The sequence below is a fragment of the Chenopodium quinoa genome, unplaced genomic scaffold, assembly GCF_001683475.1.
Source record: "Chenopodium quinoa cultivar QQ74 unplaced genomic scaffold, ASM168347v1, whole genome shotgun sequence".
Classification (NCBI taxonomy): Eukaryota; Viridiplantae; Streptophyta; class Magnoliopsida; order Caryophyllales; family Amaranthaceae; genus Chenopodium; species Chenopodium quinoa.
Window position 1 is genome coordinate 5,815,040 of NW_018742205.1, and position 12,206 is coordinate 5,827,245.

General features: G+C 35.9%; 1 pseudogene; it reads right to left on the minus strand.

Annotated features, from left to right (window-relative positions):
- Positions 1-7,314: 7,314 nt before the first annotated feature.
- On the minus strand, positions 7,315-11,924 carry LOC110730598 (annotated as a pseudogene).
- Positions 11,925-12,206: the final 282 nt, after the last annotated feature.

Consider the following 12,206-nt stretch of genomic DNA (forward strand, 5'->3'; position numbering starts at 1 on the left):
AAAGTTATGTAAGAGAAATAAGACTTTTTTTTTTAACTGACATCCTCAAAATTGGTATTAATAAATGTATGACTCTTTCTATTTCGAAGTAATTGCAACACCGTACCAGACTTGACACATATAAATATAGTATATGGTGGGGATTGAACTGATGTGAGTTTAACAATTTAATGTATAGTTCGAGGGAGTACATATAATTTTTAGTTTGAGAGAAAAATAAGACAATTACTACTTATATAAAAGTAGTGAAAGTAGGGTTACTGGGTAATAAGTGTTTTATTTGTCCACTTATCATGGCATTTTTAACACAATTTTGTACTCTTTCCCCTACTTCAACCCCATTTCTAACTCCTTTTTGTACATAATTGTAGGTTTTGGTATTTCTGCTCCTCTTGTGTGTGTGCTCGTGTCTATAGGTACAAAGACAAGGTAAAGATTTAGCTTAGGCTCAAAAGCGCATTCAAGGAAATCAAGCAAGATTAGGAGCGGGCGTGCACCAGTCATGGAGCAGGCGCTCCTAATCCAAGCACCACAATCTGCGTTGGAGCTGTTCTTAGTGGAACGGGTGTGCAACCTACAAGGAGCGGGCGCTTCTAGTTGAGCTCCAACAATCTGCCTCAATTTGTAGAAGCAGGAGCGGGCGCTCCTACTGTTCTGGAAGCCGCTTTTGACGGATTCTATGATGTAATTCTTGAGGGTATAAATACGACCCTTGGCTTCATTTTTAATGATCTTTCTTCCCCTTTGTTTTTCTTAGACCCTTATCTCTTAGTTAGCTCTCTAAACCCTCATTAATTAGTTTAGTTTCTCTCAAAACTCAATCATTGTAATAGTTAATTGAAGTTTGTTCTCTTGAATTCAACAATTCCTCAACTTTGAAGCTTCATTAGTAATCTCTTTCCTCCATCTCTTATTCTTTATTTTCTTTTTTTAATTGCTTTGAGTTGTTAATTTCTTCTCTAATCTTGATTATTTGTTGTTGCATGTTCAATCAACTTAGATTTTATTATTCCTCTCAACTTGTTAGATTAATGCTAAAATTAGAGCTTGTAGCTATGTTGTTCTTCACCATGTTTAGTGAGTAGTTTATTAGCTAGGGGTTGGGTGAAGACCCAACCAAGCCATGAGTTGATTGATATTTGTGCTTGCATGTTCATTTTGGGTTGATGATTGATTGTTAAAGAATTTATTAATTGCATGTGTTGGGTTGATGATTGATTGTAAAGAATTGATTAATTGCATGAGTAATTGGATGGCCACTTATTTCTCATGTATTCACTCCTATGCTTGCATTTAAAGATGAAGTTTGGTTGTGAACCTTTTCTTGTATGATTAAACTGAATTTCTATCTTGATTACGATTCCTTGTTTGGATGATGTAGTAGTCTTAGTTGATAATTAGGTGAGATATCCCAATTACTTTTGCCTTAATGCTATCTTGGACCGATCGAAAGACAAACCCGAGTTAGTAGTCTACTTTCTATCATTGAGACTTGGTTGGCTTATCATGTTAGTTGAACTTGGTTTAGGAATGCTTAGTGTTGTGGTTTCTATCACCCAATTTGTGTTCATGCTTGTATATTGTATTGATCCATTGGTTTGGTTGGTGTCGATTCCCATTTCCCCCTAGTGTTTGTCCCCATAGTAGTCAATTAATCAAAATCTCCAATTTGTGACTGAACTAGATTACAACCGTTTCATATTCTCGGTGTACTCATACCCATTCTCTGTGGATACGATCCTTTACTTGCCCTAGACTTGTCTTAGATTAGTTTAGGTAGAAATAGTGTTTGATTTTGGGGTGATTGTCCAACAACCGATATATCCCTTATATATATATATATATATATATATATATATATATGTATATATATATATATATATGTATATATATATATATATGTATATATATATATATGTATGTATATATGTATGTATGTATGTATGTATATATGTATGTATAAAAGTTATAATGTGCTCTTATCAAATAGAAAAGTATTGAAATTAATTAGATATAGGTGAAAAAGAAAAGTGATTAATTTAAAATATTAAGGGTACAATAAGTCAAAAGACTAAACAAAATCTGACATAATGGAAATACTACATCGGTTAGTTGTAGCAAAGAAATTTTTTTCTATCTTACAATTAATACCCCTTTGTTGCAACTAAAAATTAACGGAGATAATAGGAAATTTTGTCCAAAACTACCCTTTAAAATGAAGGCCTATTTTTTGAATAACTATCGAATTTCTTTTATTTGATAAACAACTATATTTCGTCCACTTTGTCATTTATGGGACCCACATTTTCGTTCCTTTTATTGCTCTTTTCCTCCAACCACAACGAAAAATCCAAGAACCCTAAATTCGAAGATGTTGAAGACAATTTATAAGTAATGTTTGTAATTCATTTGCAACGTAATGGTTATGGTTTTTCATTTTCTTGAATTATCATAATTAAGGATTCAATTTAAGTATTAGGGTTGGAATTTTTATGATGCTGCATCAATCTGGTAGAAAGGTAAACAGATTTTTTTAAATGGGTTGATGAAGGAATACTGAAATGGCATAAGGATGTTACAAATTAACTTGTGTTAAATTACTCAAAAGGGAAAGAAAACTTAAGCAATATGATTCGGTTAGGTTAGAACAAAATAGTGAAAGGTGAAAGAAAATAGAGAAAAATTGATTGAAAGGAGTCAGGTAGCTGAATAAGGGAGGAGTCATATAGTTGAATAAGAGAGGAGTCATGTGGTTGAACGGGGAAACAAAAATGTGTGCCCTATAAATGATAGAAATTGACAGATTTTTTTTTTCCTTGTTAATTGATACCTAAAGGTGAAATCTTATGAGCCATACTTACCTTATTTCTTAGGTTTCTAAACCCCATATCTTCGTGTCTTAGGGGTAAACAAAAATATCAATAAACACAGAGGTAACATATACTCATATTATTTTATGTTAATTTTGATTGTTAGAATTCATATCGAATCTTTGCAAACGTAAGGACAAAAATTTTGATTGATAGAATAAACTTTGATTAACATAAAACCGTTTCAATCACCAATTAAAAAATAGTAAGGACTTCGAAGCAAGGCATTTGTTTGTTTTGTTTAATACATTTTTCTAAATGAAAAGTAATTATGCACTAAAGACATTACTAGTAGAGGTGTCCACCGTGCGAGTCGTGCGAGCTGGGTTAGGGTTAGGTGGGTCGCGGGTTGGGGTTTCATGACACACGGCACGACACACGTAGGGTAGGGTGGGCCGGGTCGTGGGTTGGGTCGGAGAAGTTGGACACACCAGGGTTAGGTTCGTGGGTTAGACGAGTCGTGGGTGGGTCGAGCTGGGTTTGTGGGTTAGACGGATCGTGGGTGGGTCGAGCTGGGTTTGTGGGTTAGACGGGTCATGGGTGGGTCGAGCTAGGTTCGTGGGTTAGACGGGTCAAGGTGGGTTAGTGAGTTAGGGTGGGTCGAAGGGTGGGTTAGTGGGTTAGGGTCGGGTGGGTTTGTGGGTTAGGTGGGTTAGGGTCGGGTGGGTTAGTGGGTTAGGGTCGGGTGGGTTTGTGGGTTAGGTGGGTTAGGGTCGGGTGGGTTTGTGGGTTAGGGTCGGGTGGGTTCGTGGGTTAGGGTCGGGTGGGTTGTGTGGTGTTTTAATTTTTACAAAATTAACAATTTGATGGCTTGCTCTTAATTAAGATGCCTACGTATCCTTATATTATAAAATAAGGAATCAAAGCCAGCGTAGTTCTTATATTGTACTTCTTTTGAAGTTTGGGGGGGGGGGGGCTTGGACCTATCTTTAGAAAACTAAAATTTAATTTTGCAATTAAATTGTAATTTTCGAAAAATAAGTTGCCTACGTATCCCGAAAGAATCAAAGCCCACGTAGTTCTTAGCGTACCTGATTTAGACTTTTCTAGCCACCCATGTTTGTTGCATCATCATCCCCGGAAGCTGCATCATCCGTTGACGACTCCAATATCATCACAGGATCATCTTCATCGTCTTCGTCTTCCTTTAAACCTTGAGTCTTCTTTCAGCTTGATCCCAATCTTTCTTACAAACACAAATTTGAATGCTTTCCGGAGTTAAGCGAGATCTTTTTTCATCTAACACTCTTCTACCTGCACTAAAAGCAGACTCGGAAGCAACAGATGAAGCGGGAACTGCAAGTATATCTTTTGCAATTCTCGCCAATATAGGAAAACTTTTTTTATGTTCTTGCCACCATTTTATAATTTGAAAGTTGTTGTTGGTCTCATGTTGATATGACAAATAATCATTAATAGCAAGTAGCACCACTCATTTTTTTTTTTATTTTTTTTTTTATATATATATTGAAAATAGTTAAGTGTTATTAGTTGGGGCGTGCGATCTCAACTTTGCTACCAATGGTGGGCCACCAACCCCAATTTCCTAGCCCCTTCCCTTTAAATTTATGTATATAAATAGAGGTCCAAATTTCTATTCAATATATCCATGCACATCATAACTTGCAATAACTCATACTTTTGCACTTGTATTATCAAAACCCTCCAACAACAAGAAGAAAAATAAACCCTTAACATGTCAAAATATACACAAAATGAGTCCAATATAGCAATGGTTCAAGACTTCTACAATGCACTTACAAAAGGAGATGGAGAAAGTGTCACAAATCACTTAGCAAGTGACTTGGAGTGGTGGTTTCACGGACCGCCTCAATGCCAACACATGAGGCGGGTGTTGACAGGTGAGTCGGCCACGCCTGAGTTTCAATTCGAGCCCCGGTCTATCATGACCCTCGACGAAGATCGGGTCATCGCCGAGGGGTGGGAAGGAACCCACTCTTATTGGGTCCATGTTTGGACCCTAAGAGGTGGGCTCATCACACAATTTAGAGAATACTTTAATACATGGCTCACAGTAGAAGACCTTAGGCCCCATAAAAGCGGGTGGAAAATTAGGCCAGTGAACCAGAAAGAGACCCTTTGGCAGAGCCAAATGTTTGGGCGCAGTAGTACTCGGTCCATCCGTCCATGCCTGGCCTTGTGCTTGCTATTTGATCTACAAATTAAGTTCTTAGCTTATTTTAAATGTAACTAAGCTAGTTAATTAGCTGTGTACTTTGGCTGTAAATATATTTTCTTATGATGTGAATGAATTAATTACTTGTTACTTTTTTATTATGGTATACAAAGACAGTTATGTTACAAGGACACAAGGTCTATATAGCCTTTTTTGTTTGTTGCAAAACTGACAAGTTAGCAGAAGTTAATCTAAGATAGTTTAAGTACATATATCCTAGGTGATAGGTTGCACAAGAACGGATACTGACACGGATATGGAAAACGTTTATCTCAAAACGAGGCATGGGTACGGGATGTTAAAATTCATATAATATATTTTAAAAAATGAATTTGGCCATATATTTGTCATTCCGTCCTCTCATTAGATTATAATTGTATCATATTAACAATGAACTATATATAAAGGCACCTATATTACTTAACAATTACCTTATTTATCTTACTTTACTTAAATTTTTCCATTAAAAAAAAAGTGAACAACCCATATCATAGTAGGATACAGTCCGAGACGTATCGTTGTGTGTCCCACAAGTGTCGGTGTCTGACACAGTGTCCGACAAAGATACAACAGTTGGATGAAGTGTCCATGTACTAGCATATACCCCTACATAGATACGAGTACAATAATTCTCTATTGCTACAAGGATGCTAATCAAGTGACAGACAAATTAGCTAATATTAGGGTAACATCTAATCAGAAACTAATTTTCTATGAGGCCGTCTCGGAGGACCTTCGTGTCGTTTTATTGGAAGATTTAAGGGAGCTTCGAGGCCTAGGATGGTACCTTCGTTGGGTACTTAGTATGGATTGGCTTCGTTTTTATTTTGTTTTCTGTTAGTTAAAAGCAGCAAAGCAAGCAAGTTAAGGTACTTAAACCAGCACTCAGAGTATGTTTTTCTATATCAGACAGAAAAACCACATAGGGGTACTAATGTAGGTTTGATATGCATTTGCAAATGCATAACAAATACTAAAATATTGAAAAGCACGTGGGATGAGAAAAAGGAGGAGAGAGATGGCTAAGTGGGACCACTTTTAAATGTTCCACTGAAAGCTTATATAATACCATTGACTATGTAGTGATACTATTTCTACACGTAACTAGTACCACTGAATGAATATATAGGTATCACCACATACATACATAGTACCACTGAATGTTCAATGGTACTATTTAATCATCCAGTGATACTATTGATCACTCAATTATACTACTAAATTCAGAATATACATTTTCGTGAAATGACCCTCATGTTCCTCGTTATGCATTTACTACATCTCTGCCTTCTCCATACAATGTGGTAGTAAAACTGTAAAAGTGTTAAGATTTTTATTAATGGATTTTTTTGCCAATAATAATTCATCAAATGCTAATTCAACTCATAAAAAAAACTATTGTACACAATAACCCCCCCCCCCCCCCTGAATATGTGGACACCAAGATAAGCAGTGTTTCAAGAAAAGACAGATATGTACAAGAGTAATTACAAAAGGATCTATGTCGGTACACGCTTATACCATTCAAATGGGTCCTTTACGTCCTTATTCCTTTCTAACAAGTAACAACGCTTATTCATAAACCAGATATTTCAGATTTTACAAGAATTTTTAGTAGAGTTGACTCATTCAGAGCTAAATAGGTTACGGAATTACAATACATTCTCGACTCATTTAGTTAAATGTATAATGTAGTATTAACTCGTTAAACTAAACGTACCGAAAACTTATGACCCTAGCCCAATTTTTTTTGTTTCCAATTCATGTCGAATTGTCGTGTTATGTGAAGTATTATATAGAGTTAGCCTCATCAAAAGATTTATTATCAATTCTATAAATTATTGGCTATAATTCTTGGGCTCAAGTTACGTATTAGTTTCGTGTTGGAAATCTAAACACTAACTCAATCTATCTAATTCAAATAGGTTGTATATTTTTTACACCGATCCGTTTCTTTTGTGTCTAGTTTATATTGGGTCAACTTTTTCATCTCTTATACTTAGACCATCTCCAATGGTGAGACTTTAAGAGAGTTTTTTTAGGAGAGAGAGAGTATTTTTTGCAAAGGATACCAATAAGTTGGTATATAAACTTAGCAACTCCAAAAGAAAGTTGCTAAGTTTAGATACTCAACTTTGAGTCTCATTTGACAAAAAGTGTAAGCCCTTTATCAATATTATAATATATTTTGTAATTTATCTAAGTTTTTATTTTATTTTTTTTTATTTTTTTATTTTTTTTTTTTTTTTTGAAATACTTACAATATGGATTTAGTAAGCCATAAATTGAAAGTGACATTAGTATACTTTAAAGAGTTTCACTATTGGGAAATTAGACTTTACATGAGTTGTTAAATTGAGAAGTAGGTTAGGTATCACCATTGGAAGTAAAAAAAACAACTCATTTTGTGTTTCAATACTCAAAGTTAAGTCTCACCAATAGAGATGGTCTTAAGGATAAATATTTCTATTTACAATATAATATAATTACGTTGTCTCTAAAAGTTTTTCATGTTTAGACTTTTTTTGTGAGGTAAACACCATCAAAATGGGAAGAACTTTTAGTGACTAAGGGAGCACAATTTATTTATAGCCAAATTCAAACATTAATGATATAAATCGAACCAAAATCATTAGGTTGGCTAAACGAACTTCTTAGCACTCGATACAGTTGCATGCACCTAAGTACCTATCCTCTTGTGAGTTGTGAAGAACATTTCCTTGCACCTGTATAATCTCCTTATTTGTGCATTATGTGTCAAAATTAGGGGGTGATACTAAGTAGAGCCGAAATTGAGCTTGCAACAGTTTGAGTTAGGAACTTGAACAATGAAGATACACTTTCAAGTTAAAATGTTCGAATTCTTCCTCCTTACTTTCAAATGAATTAGGCATATTGGTTGAAATCACCTAAAATTCTCAGACACTTCATGCTTAATCTTCCTCAGGGAGCCTTGTTACCTGGCTTCCAACGTTGCTTAGCTGATGTGAAGATGGGGAAAATGGAGAACCCGGGGGGTGGGAGAGGCATGACAAGGGCCACGACAGGCCTACAATGGATGACCCAAGGGTAAGGTGAGCAAATTAGGGAAGTATATTTTCAGTGATAAGAGTGACGAACTAGATGAAGCCTGGGTAGACCAAACTGATGATATGAGATCTCAGACACTGATTTACTGAAACTGGTACAGAAAGATTGGTCACTTCTCACTTGGATCATTGGATGAGAAATGGGGCACAGGTCCAAGAGATTTGCAAGGCCCTTTTACTGGAAGATTAATAAGGGTCTAGAATGGGGGAAGATTAATTTGGCTTTGTGGAGAACGGCCAAGCCTTTTTCGTGGTTGAAGTTGCTATCAGAGGAGCTGCAAAAGCTAAACAACGTCAACTAGCAAATGGAATTTGCCAAAATCAGATATTATTGTGCCAGGCATGTGCTAAATTCCAATAACTTTTGGAGCCAGCAAATTGCCTAGTATAAACGAAAATGAAAGGTTCATCCCTGAAGCAGCCTCCCTAACAAGAATGAATGGGTCTGACCTTAAAGCACCACTTATACTTAAATTCTAACGATAAAAACTCAAAACCACACTGAAGCTTTGCTCATTCTGTAAGTGCAACTATGCAAGTGACTAGTATCAAGTTCAGTTATGCAGCAATTTGTGAATATTCCAGAAAATAAAATTGAGCTAATCAAACAAAGAAAATTGTTGGAGTAAGAAAGAGCATAATGTTTGACAGTAATGAGAAACCTTTAGTGTCACTGTTAGTTACTACAAGTCATAAGACTAAATATTTGTACCTTGCAAAATTACAGATAGGCATGCAGAGGAAGTATTTACTTTTCTGTAATCATACAATGTTCCCCTGTATGCATCGATCAAACTACCAGCAAAAAATGGTCACACAGAAAATGCTTACTAAAGGAGTAATAATTACCTCATCCCACAAAAGAAGCTGCACGAATAAGAAAAATTTATGTTACTAGCTAGGAAAATAAAGTTCAAGAAATTGCAATAAAAATTTAAAAGATCAACTAAATTCAGCTGTATGAACCTAGCCAGATACTTACTTCAGAGATGCAATTCACCCTTTGCGAGCAGCAAAAACCATGCATTTCCAAGACAGCAAAAGTACATATGAGCTGCAAAGTTGGTTTCTCATTACTACAGTCATCAGGTATATGAATCAAATCCAGTTCAATCTAACTTCATACTTCCCTAAGATCCTCGACTTCCATTCTCATTGTAGCTGGGTTAGGTGGCATCATAGTTTCATTCATCAATACTGAAGGTTCAATCTTGGATAAGCCAGAATTTAACCAAAATGAGGTGTTCAAATCAGACGTGGATTGAGCACCTGACCTATCAGTACTACCTTCACGAGGTAATGGGGTAAGAGTAGAATGGCTGTCAAATCCATTCTTATTGTAAATTCTATCTTCGACAGTCTCGTAAAAATCTGCAGTTCGGACTTCCTGTGCCAGAGAACACCAGCAGCAAAAGAGCCACTGAACACAATCTGCAACATTTGGTTTTCCAAAACACATGTTATTTGGTGGCAGGTTGAATCGTTTTCTCATTTGAATACGCCAAAATCCTCCATAGAGCAACCCAAAAACACAAAGTGCAATACCAGTAATGCCTAAAATGCCTCTGACTGTTTCATTATCAATGTTGGCAGCAGCCAAGTTAAAGATCCAAAAAGGGGCCGTGCAGAAAAGGAGAAATGTTGCTATGTTAACATACATATTCCCAAAACCTAGCCTTTCCAGATTCCAACCAAAAACACAAAAGCAGCAGAAAACTGAGAGATATGCCACAAAAAAAATCTTCCCATAAGCTAAACAGACCTCCTTTCCACTCAGGTTTGTTCTCAACAATCCCTCTTTCATCTCGGGTTGCAAATGCAAATCTTTTCTCCAAGGATTGCCTCCTCAACTGTTTAGGTGCTTCCTCATCAGCATCACATTCATAGTCCTTCCCAAGCGGGCTAAGAACACAGTACAATCCTGTGACTGCAGGAGCAGCTATGGCAAATGTTATGCAAACACCGACTCCAATTAGTGGCCGCTCAGATCTTCTATAGCCCAAATTAAGGCCACATAAAGCATATTGAGCAAAGCAATTAATGTGAAGCAAAGTAATCACAACCATCATGTGTGCCCATTCATTAGGTTTAGCAGTGCCGTTCTTGCAATAAGTCTTCCTTAGCACTGATATATCATCTGACTTCCACCTACACAAAAGCACCAAATGGTAGAACCTCTTTGGATGTTGATAAAGACACATAAGTGTGAAGAGGGCATTGATAATCTGGTTATTAACCTCGAACCACTCATCCCTCTGTGATTTCTTTGGCAGAACATGGTTTAGCATTCCTGTCATCACAAGAAACAGAATTGCACCTGACACGGCAACACAAACTATCCACAAAAGGAGAACCATATTCAACGGTCTCTTAATCCACTCTTTGCACATTCGCCTCACAGAAGGCCAATCAACTTTACTAGACATTACATCTTTGAAACGTTTTCGAAGACCTTGCATAACAGGAGCATTACTCGAGAACTCATCCTTGTCCTCAGATATCCTAAGAAAACCAGCAGAGGGAGAACCCCGTTTTCCTTTAGGACTGACTTTTAGTAACTTCAATCTGCTAGAAAGACTAGTAGGATTTTCGTCGAATCCCCTTGGCGATTTTTCATCACTTAATAGTCCCTTCCTAGATGTTGAAACTTGCAAAGACACATGATTCCTTGAATTATTAGCCCCATTTAAGGTCTCACAGTCACCTGAGTGGCTCAAATTAGACCCAGAACCTCCTTCATTTCCAGTTGAAACCATTACAAATTCTTCAAAAATTCCAAAAGCTTTATAATTTTCTTTATCCACCTTTCAATATACCATAATAAACAACCAATGGTTCAAGAACTTAACTTGACTACCCAGATAGCAATACCTACAATAACCCACAAAAGAAACACACCCAAATGGCCAAATGATAAGCAATCCAGAAAACTAATTCAATTGGGCAAATAAATTGAAGCTTTTAGTTAAATCATTCTCTACACTATGTGACAGTAAAACCCTAGCTCTCAAATATCCTCAACTCCAAAAACGAAGGCAAATGTAATACTACTACTAACAGAGGTCTACAAAATGGACAACAAACACACACAAACTTAAAAAGGTGTACACCACAACATCCATAAAGTTCGCCTTAATGCCGAAAATTCGGGGTCGGCTACATGAACCAAGAATTTGTCTCATGTGGTTGTACACAAAAAATCCTCTTCCTTCATTCAAAATGAAAATAATGTAGAAAGTGAAAAATGCATAGTTATGTATTGCAGCTTACCTCAAACTAGCGAGTTTCTTTTGCAGCTCTTGAAAGCAGTACATCTCATATTCTCATGCTATGAAGAACACCAAAAAAACTGAGCAAATTTATCAACAAAGAAGGATGATAATGAACAAATTAGTGTAATATTTTCCTTAATTATATGTTTAAAAATTTAGTGGAATCTACTAAAGAAAACAGTGTCTAAAAGCAAAAAAGAATATATAAAAAAAGAAAAAAAAAACAGAGAAATCTCAACACCATTGAGCCCACAATGTCAAAATTTGCCTCCTCAAAAATTACAAATATTTGAAAACAAAAATTCTTGAAACAGAACACAATTCGAGAAGAACAAAACAGGCTATGCTTGCTAATTTGCTATTGGCTAGCTGCAAAATCCGCTATATTCTAGAAAAAATTTGACTGTAATAATTAATTACTCGTATTTGAATAAAGTAGACATGACCTTTTCGAAAATCGAGTTGAATACCCCGTTTAAACTTTTAAGATGTCCCATGAAAAACATTGTTAGTCTCTAGAATATTTTTAAAGTCGTTAATCAAAAGCATTATCCAACAGAGGTGTGTTTATATCATTTACTAGTCTACAATTAGGACAAGCATTTCTTGGTTCAATGGTTCCTTTTTCATGATGGTATATTACAATATTAGTATCAAGACTCTCTACGTTTATTCGTTGAAGTCAAAACTTTGGTTCAAACTTCAAAGCGTTAGTTTATTTTGGTTATGTCAAAAATACGACTTTTATCCTATCTATATACGTACTTTGTAATACTAT